Consider the following 11,262-nt stretch of genomic DNA (forward strand, 5'->3'; position numbering starts at 1 on the left):
GGGTTATAATCTTGTATTACCACCTGGTTTTGGAGACTAGTATTCTCTCCTGCCTTTGGAGAAAGCATGGCTTTGGGGAGCTATTCCTTGCGGTCGTTTGGATATGTAGAACATAAATTTTTCCCTTTGTAAAGCGTTTTGCAGTTGCTCTGTATATGGCAATAGTTATGTCTAATCATTTATCAATGATTTTTATCTTTTTCTTTCAGTTACCTTGTTATCTTTTAGTCCAATTATCAAGCATCAATGAAGAAAACAGAGAAGCACAAGCTCTGTCATTCCAAATTTCTTCCAAGAACATCAAATTGTCATTCCAAGATCTGGGTTTTATTTTTTTTGGTATGTTCTTCATGTTCAAAATTTGTGTGAATGGAGAGAGAGATAAATACCACTTTTGATCTTGTTTCTCTTTCATTTTTGTGCTATTTTTTGTTTTGGGAGGAGACAGACATAAAATTTGAGCAAAAATACATATTTACTCTTAATTAGAAATTCTAATGGAGCTTACCTCATGTGGGTAAAGTAACACTTTTTAAAACATGGGTAGGCAAAATGATTTCGGGCCAAACCATAAGTGGGTTTAATGTAATTACCCTTTTTTTTTTTGAAAACAATATTTATGGTAATGATATACAATATCACTATTAATTTTTTTAAGACCTTCTCCCCTCTCCTCATATATATGTGTGTTAAAATGCTTGGTATTCTAAAAAAAAGTTTTTATTTTTTCTGTTTTTTTACAATGATAGTGAACTATGGATCTAGGACAAAGTCAGGACTTGAAACTAGGGGAGTTATTTCTGCTATTGGTTGAGGCGGTTCTGCTACTATTGGCTATTAGGCAAGGACAAAAATATTTTGTTTAAAATTTTTTTAAAGGGTTGAGCTGTTTGCTTTTAGTAAATTTTGTTGATTAGGTTTAATTTTTTTTCGCTTTACTATTGGTAATTTTTGTTGTTGGGCCAATTTTTTTGGGCTTTTATATTTTGTTTTAGATTTTAGATTTATATGTTTTTTTTTATGGTCTTTAAAAGGAGGAAAATGTTAGAGTTATAATTTTTTTTACAAATTGTTGATGTAGTAAGTGGTTATTGGTAAGTAAAAAAGTTGTGTAAGTGGTGGTAAGTAAAAAGTTAAATTGCTAATTTTTAGCTCTAAACAACCAAAATATACACTACATCAATGGTGGTAAAGCCGCCAAAGGCCTTATAGGTAAATTGACACCTCCCCATGCACAAAGTGTTTGAGGGTCTAGGGGGAAAAAGGTTTGAGTTACAGGGTTAGCAGTATGTTGTAATTATTTCTCAAAAAAATGGTGGTAAAGCCAAAAAAAATTGGCAACTTGCTACAGTAATATGTTACAAGTAACAAACTACTGTAGTAAGTTGCTGCTTCTTTTTTTAATCTTTTCTTTCTTTTCTCTCTTTCCCCGTGGCTCTCTTTCTCTCTTCTCTTTCAGCTCTCTCCTCTTTGCTCTTACTTCTCTCCACCTTACCCCCCCTCTCTCTCCACGTTGCCCCTCTCTCCTACTATAGTAATTTGGGTATGAGTTGGTTATGGTTGGGCTTGTTCATAAGGGTTTGGTGGTTGTGGGTTTAGGGGTGGTGGTTGATTTTGGGTGTGGGTTTTGTGGATTTTGGATGTGGTAGTGGTGGTAGTGGTTGTTGATTTTGGCTATGGTTGTAGGTTTCATGGGTTTGGCTACAGCAGAAGTGGTGGTGGTTGATTTTAATTGTAGCTGTGGGTTTTGTGGGTTTGGTTATGGCGACGACAGTGGTGGTTGATTTTCGTTATGGTGGGTTTGGCTGGGCTATATTAGATGTGTTTTGGTTTTGGTTGGCTTTGGTTGATTTGGGTTTGGTTGTGGCTATGGGTTTTGGTGTGGTGGTTGATTTTGGGAGTGGGTTTTGTCGATTTTGGCTACGGTGGTGGCGGTAGTGGTAGTGGTAGTGGTGGTTGATTTTGGCTATAGTTGTGAGTTTCATGGGTTTGTTAGCGGCAGTAGAGGTGGTGGTTGATTTTGGTTGTAACTGTGGGTTTGGCTGTAGTGGTGACGGCAGTGGTGGTGGTGGTTGATTTTGGTTGTGGCGGGTTTGGTTGAGTTATATCTAATGTGTTTTGGTTTTGGTTGATTTGGTTTTAGTTGTATTTGGTTGTGGTTGCAACGGGTTGTAAGGGTGGTGGGTTGTTGGGTTTGTGGTTGTTTGTAGTGGTTGTTGAAGTGGGTTTGTGGTGGTGGTTATTATTATTATTTTTTAAAATAAGAGTTATGGTGGGCAGTGGAAGTGGTTATAGGTGGCTGTGGGGGTGGCTATAGGTTGTGGGTGGCTGTGGCTTTGTTGTGGGAAATGGAGGTGGTTGTAGGTTGTGGGTGGCAGTGGAGGTGCTTGTGGCTTTGCTAGCCATTCTTCAAAATCTTTAAATGAGAGAAAGAGAGAGAGATAGATAGGAAGAGAGAGAAAGAGGCATGGAAGAAGAATAAAAATGAATAAAGAAATAATATTTAAATAAAGTAGCAAAAGAAATGGAACCATCAATGTTGGATGAATTGTAAAGTGAGATATTAAAATAGATAAAGTAGTTTTTTAAGTTGCTAAATGCTAAGAGCCTGTTTGGTTAGAGTGTTTGAACAACATTTTTCAGTATTTAAACACTGAAAATTGTGAGCCAAAAAAAACTTATTTTCAATTTTCAAACAACGTTGCTCAATGACACTTTTGTAAATATGTTGAAAATCAAGGGGGCCACTTGATTAAACAAAACATAAACTGACTTCTCTCTCTCCTCAAATAAAAAAATATATATTAATTTGTAATGTGCTTGTTAGCTTTTTTTAAAAAAAACACACACACACATACCAAACACATAATTATGTTTTTTCACACATTGAAACATATAATTTGAAACATGGTATCAAATACATTTTTTGCTTTATGAATACTGTAAACATATGTTTTCACAACACTTTTTAAACCACAGTTTCCACATCACTTTAAACAACAATATTAAAAATCTCCAACTAAACAGGGCCGAAATTTTTAGGAGCACCAATGCTGATGCTCTTAAGGGAAGACAAAATGTAATTTTATTGAACAAAATTGTTATAATTAGTACCTGTATATATATATATATACACACACACACACTAATATTTTTATAAAAAAATTTGGGGGAGGGCCATTGCGCCCTAAGTCAAATTGTGCCCCAGCTTTACTAAGAATTGTGTTAACTTAAAATTTTATGTATTATTTAACTTTTTATAATTATTAAGTAACTAGTTATTTGTTTTTTTATTTATAATGAAAGTGAGATAAATACAATATAATCATATTTAGTTTATCTATTATCTAATATTATTATTACTATTATTACTTTATTTTTTCATGTATATGGAAAAGTACGAGTCAACTTGATCAACCTACCCACCCGATTAACCTAACCCACTTGCAACCCGTTTAGGACGACCCACTAATGACCTGACCCAATTTGACCATGTGTTGCTTATGGTTGGGCTTAAGGATTTGGTGGTTGTGGGTTTAGGGGTGGTGGTTTTTGATTTTGGGTGTGAGTTTTGTGGAATTTGGTTGTTGTGGTGGTGGTGGTGGTGGTAGTAGTAGTGGGGGTTGATCTTGGCTATAGCTATGGGTATCATGGGTTTGGTTGTAGCAGTAGTCATGGTGGTTGATTTTGGCTATAGTTGTGGGTTTTGTGGGTTTGACTGTGGCGGTGATGGCAGTAGTGGTGGTTGATTTTGGTTATGGTGAGTTTGGTTGGGTTATATATCTAATGTGTTTTGGTTTTGGTTATATTTGGTTTTGGCTGCAGGGGTGGTAGGTTGCTAAGTTTATGGTTGTTTTATGGTTGGTTGTTGAGGTGGGTTTGTGGGGGTGGTTATTTTTTTTAAAATCAAAGTTGTGTTGGGCAGTGGAGGTAGCTATGGGCTATGGGTAATGAAGGTGGTTGTGGGCTGTGGGTGGCTGTGGAGGTAGCTGTGGCTTTGCTATGGGCAATGGAGGTGGTTGTGGCTTTGCTGGTTGTTCTTCAAAATCTTCAAATGTGAGAGAGAGAGAGAGAGAGAGAGAGAGAGAGAGAGATGGATAGGAAGAGAGAGAATGAGGTGTGGAAGAAGATTAAAATTTGAATAAGGAAATAATATTTAAATAAAGTGGTAAAAAAAAATAAAACCATTGATGTTGAGTGTATTGTAAAGTTTAGTATTAAAATAGATAAAGTAGTTTTTTGAGTTGTTAAATGCTAAATTTTTTAGAACCACCAATGCTAATGCTCTTAAGAGAAAGCAAAATGCAATTTATAGAACAAAATTGCTATAATTAGTACCTATATATATATATATATAGACACACACACTAAGTTAAATTGTGCCCCAACTCTGTTAAGGATTATGCATACTTAAAAATTTATGTATTATTTAACTTTTATGTATTAAGTAACTAGTTATCTATTTATTTTTATTTATATTGAAAGTGAGATAAATACATTATAATCATGTTTAATTTATTTATTATCTATTATTTAATTTATTTATTATCTATTATTATTATTACTATTATCAATATACATACATACATACATACATATATATATATATATAACCAAAGCCTTTCAACTTCCTACAATTTTCCACATCAGCATAATATTTATATATAAAAAAAAACATAAACACAAGAAAAAACTTTTCGTGCAACATAAAACTTTCCTAAAACCCAAAAAAAAACATAAACAAAAAAAAAAACTTTTCACACAACATAAAACTTTTATAAAACCCAATAAACGCAAAACCAGCTCCCTACCTTCTCCTTCCTCCAAAAATAGCTCTCTGCCTTCTCCTTCCTCAATCAAAACCCACCATACCCACAAACCAAGAGATCTCCTCCCTCAGACCCTATTTCTCCTGTTCCCTTTCTCCTTTCCTGTTTCACCCACAACTACCACAACTTAGCAGGTAGCAGCACCACCACCACCCACAACAACCGCAACACACAAACCACCATAATTAGACCATATCAAACCCACAACCAAAAAGCAAAAAACGATTTTGAAGATTTGCAATTGCCCAAAGTTGAAGTCACTGCTGAACTTCGTTCCTATAACTTCATTACAGAAATTCAAGATCTGGGGGAGTTCAATTCTAGATGAACGCTACAAAAGAGAGACTAGAGAGGAGTGGCCCAAAATTTCCCACATCTGACACTGTTCTCTTCTCCTTTAAATTAATAAAAATTTTACTAACTCCAATTGTTCTTGCTAATTTCCTTCAGCTTGGGCATGTAGACTAATCCGAAATAACTCATATGGTGTTCTTTTGGGCATGTAGTTTGTTAAGAGAAAGTTTGTCAAAGAAGAAGATGACGAAGAAGAGCAAGAGCTAGCCGAAGAAGAGGACCTGTGATTTCTGTGATTCTAGGTTCGTGATTTGAGATTCAAGTAGAGATTTTTGGATAACGATGGTGAAAGATGATTTGTGTGTATGGGCAAAGTTCATTCTTCGCTTGATTCAGTTATAGTCTAATCCAATCATGGGTAACTTCTTCAAACTCTTCTTCTGCTTCGTCTTTTTTTTTTATTATAACTAAATATCAATTAATTATCCTAATTATCTCTCAAATTTTGAATGGTGGTTGTGCTTTTAATTGTGGTAGTTTAAATATCAGTTTTTGTTTTATTCGACAAAATGATAAAAATAGTCTCTATAATAGTGTCTATGAGGTGTTTGATGCTAGGTCTCATTAGGATTTTGCATATGGGGAGCAATGATAAATTTGATAGAATTACAACAATTTATTTATTTATTTTCTATTATCTGAAACAAAATTGAGCCATATTCAATGCACAAGGGAAAATTTCATATATTTTCCTACAAACTTTTCTAAAACCCGATAAACTCTTCTCCATAATCCCATGTTTACATAGCTTTTACTTTAGAACTGTGCGGGCCAAAAATATGCAATTAGCGTTTTTGGGGTCACAATTTATTTGTTTTGTAGGCTTTGAGTTTCCTACTATAGGTGATCCTTCACTTTGAGACCTATGCAATCACTTAAGACTCTGGGAGGTCCTCTATTTCTCTAAGTCTCTCTTCCTCTTCTTGTGGTAGTCTCCCTCTTCTCTCTGTGTTTCTTTCTGAAATTGCCAACCTCACTTTCTCCTTCCATGCTTCTATTTATAGCCCTAGATAAGTGGAGGTGTCATGATTACCTCTCCTTCCTAGTGCAAATGAGGGTCAAATTCTATCATCTTTAGGTGGGTTTCTAGTAGGAAAGTGGTAGTGGCATTGAAACTGATTCCCACTATCATGAACCCGCCCGGCAGCGATATTCCCAAAGGCACTACCGGGTAACCGGGTATGACGATTCTCCAGTTAAAGACGATCGGGGGGGAGGGGGGCGGAATTTGCCTGTGGTATTTAAGTTAGCGAGGTCCTATTTTGGTGCACAGATTAGGCCCCAGGGTATCTGGACCGAGGCCGATGGACCAAAAATGGGGGTAGGGCCAAATAACACGTCGCGAGGTTTAGGCCTAAGGCCCATGGGGCCTGGGGCCCATCTCCGTACAAAGGCTTGGGCTCGAGGCCAATGGGGCTTGGGGCCTAGTCCCATACCGAGGCTTGGGCTCAGGCCCATGGGCCTGGGGCCCAACCCCGTACAATAGCCCCCCTTGATTCATACCAAATCACCGGGAACGAATCAAGGATAATCTAACGGGCGTTGATGGTCCCCCGAGAATCCCTGAGCATCAGTTGCTGCACAGACAGATTGATTATCAAAGTCTTCTTAAAGCAACGCTGTGCCAGGCTATCACGTCAGTAATTATAACCTGACGATTCGTGAACTGTACCTGCACGTGTGGGGGAAGTTACCAAAAAGGGTTAGGAGGGGTTTTTCCCGCCTCCTGCCTCATTAAATGCCTTAACCTCTATATATAGCTTCTCCTGACTTCCCATTTCACTTTTTACATCCTTTCTCTTTCAATCTCTTCTCTGCCGAGCATCCTTCTCTTGTGCGTAAACACTCCACTCCTGTTCATCACTCTCTAGAGCCCAAAGTAAGTTTATCTTTCTTTTTTAATTTATCTTCTTTCTATCTTTCGGTCTCCCTTTGATCTTTGAGTTTAGGAATGGGATATTCTTACCCCTCTCTTCTGAAGCATCCTTAGCTAGCTTTAGAGCAACCTATAATGTCCCTAGAGATGTTGATATCACCTACTGTCACGAGGGCGATATCGACCTCCAAAGGCATTCCAGCTCAAACACAGTATTTTTCCCTTTGATGGCTATTCTTGAGGGTGGGATTAGGTTCCCAGTGGACCCTCTTATTATAAGCACCCTTAGTTTTTACGACTTGTGTCCTGACCAGCTCCCCCACAATTTTTACCGAATGGTGAGTTGTGTCAGTAGGTTAAACCAAATATTTAGTCTGCAATTAAACCACAATGATATTAACTTCATGTACCGTCTGTGCGAAAACATTAAGACTGATTACTACCTAAAATCTCAGGATATGCGGGTATGGCTGATATCATGCCTTCCCAACTCCAACATAAACTCGTTGGGGGAATTCATTTGGGTGAGCGGCAATTGGCTTGTCGATGAGCTCCCTTGCCCGCTTTCTCCTTATAGTGTTGGTCGGTACAGAGAACTTCTATTTGCTTTAAATTTGAATCTTTTACTTAGCTATTTAATCATATGCTAACCGGTTTGTTTGTCAATTTGTTACAAAAAGGGAAAGATTTGAACCAGATCTCAGATTCGTGCACGTGAGAGATCTTAACTTCGTACTTAGGTCAGAAATTTTTGTACACGAGGACGGACAACTCCGAGCATCCCATTTGATACTCGGCGTCAACCCAGTGTATACTACCTGGCAATCATTCAGCCAGGCATTGTTAGTAGATAGTCCACTTCTCTTGTACATAGACGTTCGGCACACAAACTTCCTCCCGCCTACGCTCACTATTGGTGAAGATCGGGATCTTGGCCCCTAGTACACTATCGTGGACGATCTTGCGCCGATAAGCGACGCCTCTGCTGAAATTGTATCTCAGAATTAAAATAAAATAAAAACACGTGCCCGTTGGAGAGCTTGAAGCCCTCACCCAAGTAGCTGAGCTAGAAGCAGTCGAGCCGATTAATCCCTTGGGCCCAGAGGCCGGTCAAGGAGAAAAGATGGTAAAGAAGAGAGTGATGACCATTGATCGGTTTTTGCCCAGCACCCGCCTCGTAGCTCAACCTCAATTCCCCCAAGGAAAGGATCAGGTTCCTCCTGCTAGTGAGGCTAAGAAAAGGAAGCGCACTGCCGAGAAAACCCCTAGGATTCCAGGCGACACTCCCTCGAGGACCCCACCCCGTGTAACTGGCGAACCCACGATCTAGGAGCCGATTGGTGTTTCTCAACCAGCAGCCCAAGTCGAGACAAATGTGGCGTCGTCTTCTTAGTCTGAGGTGGGTTGGCAGACCATCTTTAGATTGAGCGATAAGCCTTTGCTGGTGACTGCTAGTGTGCAGACTTGGGCACAAGGCGAAGGGGGGAAGGTCTCCTAAAGCTTAGCGCGGGGTCTCCTTCTGCCTGAGGATGCTTATTTCTTCTTAGAGGGGGACGACGAGTCACTAGCTAGGCGGCTATAGTGGCACACCATTGCGATAATTTACTATCTCATCTTCTTTCTTGTGTAGCAACGCATGTGTATTTTTCTTGTCTTCATTTATCATTTTATCATTGTTATGTCATCAGGCCGCGCAGCTGACCTGCATCATTGACGAGAGATTAAAATAGGTTGCTGAGGATACCGAACGGGAAAAGGCGTTGAAAGATGTTGCTGTCGCAATGGCGGAGGAGAAGGGAAAAGCTGTTGAGGTTTCTGAGAGGAAGGTGCAAGCCACTGAGAAAGCTCGATTGGCAGCAAAGAGCAAGTTGACAGACATAAGGCTAAACTGGGGGAAATTGAGCTCAAATTGGTGAAGAAAGATAGCCTAAATTTGGCCTAAGCCAACTAGATTGCTGACCTGAAAACAGCCTTTGAAGCCTGCAAGGACAAGTGTTATAACATAGGCTTCACGGAGGCTGAAAACTCTGTGAAGCCTATCATCCACCAAGCACGGCATCATGGGTTCGGGGAGCGATGGTTGGCCGCCCTTCAAGCAATGGGAGTAGCCGAGGATTCTCCACTGAGGAATCCTGAGCAAATTCCCTATCCAGCCCCTCCTCCCCCCATTTAGAGTCAAGCCGATGCCGCGGTTGAGGAAGATACCCCGAGCATGAGGGAGCTGGTACGGGCGATTGACTCCCATGTGGAGTTGGTCGATCTGGAAGTCACCAGCAACATTTGTACCGCCGCCGAAAACGTCCAAGCTCAGACACTCCCAACAGCCCAAACAGCCGAGGATGCATCCGGACAACCTGCTACCCAGCTTCAACCTACCAATCTTGCAATATGAATATTAGTGTTTCGTTTGTGTTAGACCCTCTTTTGTTGTTTTATATATATATTTACTTGTTATGTGCTCGGTTTGCCTATGTCGTCGGGTTGTGGTGATCAAACAATTGTTTAACCTTTGAATTATTTTAGTTAGTCATCTTAAGATGGAAACTGGATGTTTTTCTCCTTTCTCTCTCCCCCCCCCCCCCAATCTTTTTTAAATACATCTACGCTTGTAGATAATTGCTGAGTTTATACACGATTGTGGCTAATCTGCTCATCATACCTTACTTTCTCATTCATGATGGCCGGGTACCCATAAAGGAGTTTTACCCCATTTTAACGATCAAAGCTCACCCTTTCATTCAAGAGGGATGGACCATGTTGGTGATCCAAGCTAGTTCCGAGGTGAGCCTTTATGCTTAGGGAGGGCCATCAGGTTTCCCCCTCCCTGGTGCTTGATTTCATTCATGATAAAAGCGTTGTCCCCTGTCTGGTGGTTAGTGTCCAGCCGGGAGTGTGTTTCTGCCTATGAATGTTTCGATTCATAGTTACCTCTTGCTCGGTGATAAAGATCAAACCGGGAGTAGGTTTTAGTCCTTAGATATAGTTTAAGATTAGGTTTCCACCTGCTCGGTGATAAAAATCAAACCGGGAGCTGGTTTCAGTCCTTAAATATAGTTTAAGATTAGGTTTCCACCTTCTCGGTGATGAAGATCTAACTGGGAGCAGGTTTCAGTCCTTATGGTTTAAGATTAGGTTTCCATCTGCTCGGTGATGAAGATCGAACCGGGAGCAAGTTTCAGTCCTTAGATATAGTTTAGGATAAAGGTTTCCACTTGCTTAATGATGAAGATCGAATCGAGAGTAGGTTTCATTCCTTAGATATAGTTTAAGATTAGGCTTTCACCTGCTCGGTGATGAAGATCAACCCAGGGATAGGCTTCTGTCCTTATGTAGTTTTAGAGCTTAGGTTTCCACCTGCTGAGTGATGGGAATTGGACCAGGGACAGGCTTTTGTCCTTAGAGTAATTAGTGTTAGTTTTTTGCGCATTTGTTAGACGGGACAATGAATTAACTAACAATGGGGTTGTAGGTACAGACACACCAGCATAGATAAACATTACATTCATGTTAAAAATATGCACATACAACATTATGCTCAGGTTGTGTCCTCGTGTACTCGTGGTCAATGATAAAACTTCTTTAGATTGGGAGCATTCCATGGCCGGGGGAGTGGTCTTTCATCTCAGTCTTCCAAATAGTATGATCCCGTGCCATCGATGGCAATCACTCTGTATGGCACTTCCCAGGTCGGGGATAACTTCCTTGCATTAATCTCTCGGGTGTTCCCTACTACCCTTCAAAGCACTAGATCTCCGCCAGCCATATAGTTACCGCCTCGCGGTGCTCTTCCAACAAGTTTAGCTGTCTCATCATCAATTTTGCATTCTTGGCTGGAGCGAATCTTGAAATCCGGGTGCTACATAGGTTTATCTCAGCTGGTACGACTACTTTCGCTCCAAATGTTAGAGAAAACGGAGTCTCTCCTGTGGACCTCCTCGGGGTTGTTCGGTATGCCCACAAAACACTAGGCAATTCCTCGACCCACTTTCCCTTAGCACCCTCTAACCTTTTCTTTAGTTCGTTCACGATGGCTTTGTTGGTGGCCTCAGCTTGGCCGTTACTCTACGAGTATGCCGGGGTAGAATACCGGTTTCTAATGCCGAGATCGCTATAAAATTCGCGGAAAGCTTTGCTATCGAACTGCAATCCATTGTCTGACACAAAGGACTCTGGTACCCCAAATCTCGTTATGATGTTCCTCTA

This window comes from Castanea sativa, chromosome 3 (genome assembly GCF_040712315.1).
Source record: "Castanea sativa cultivar Marrone di Chiusa Pesio chromosome 3, ASM4071231v1".
Classification (NCBI taxonomy): Eukaryota; Viridiplantae; Streptophyta; class Magnoliopsida; order Fagales; family Fagaceae; genus Castanea; species Castanea sativa.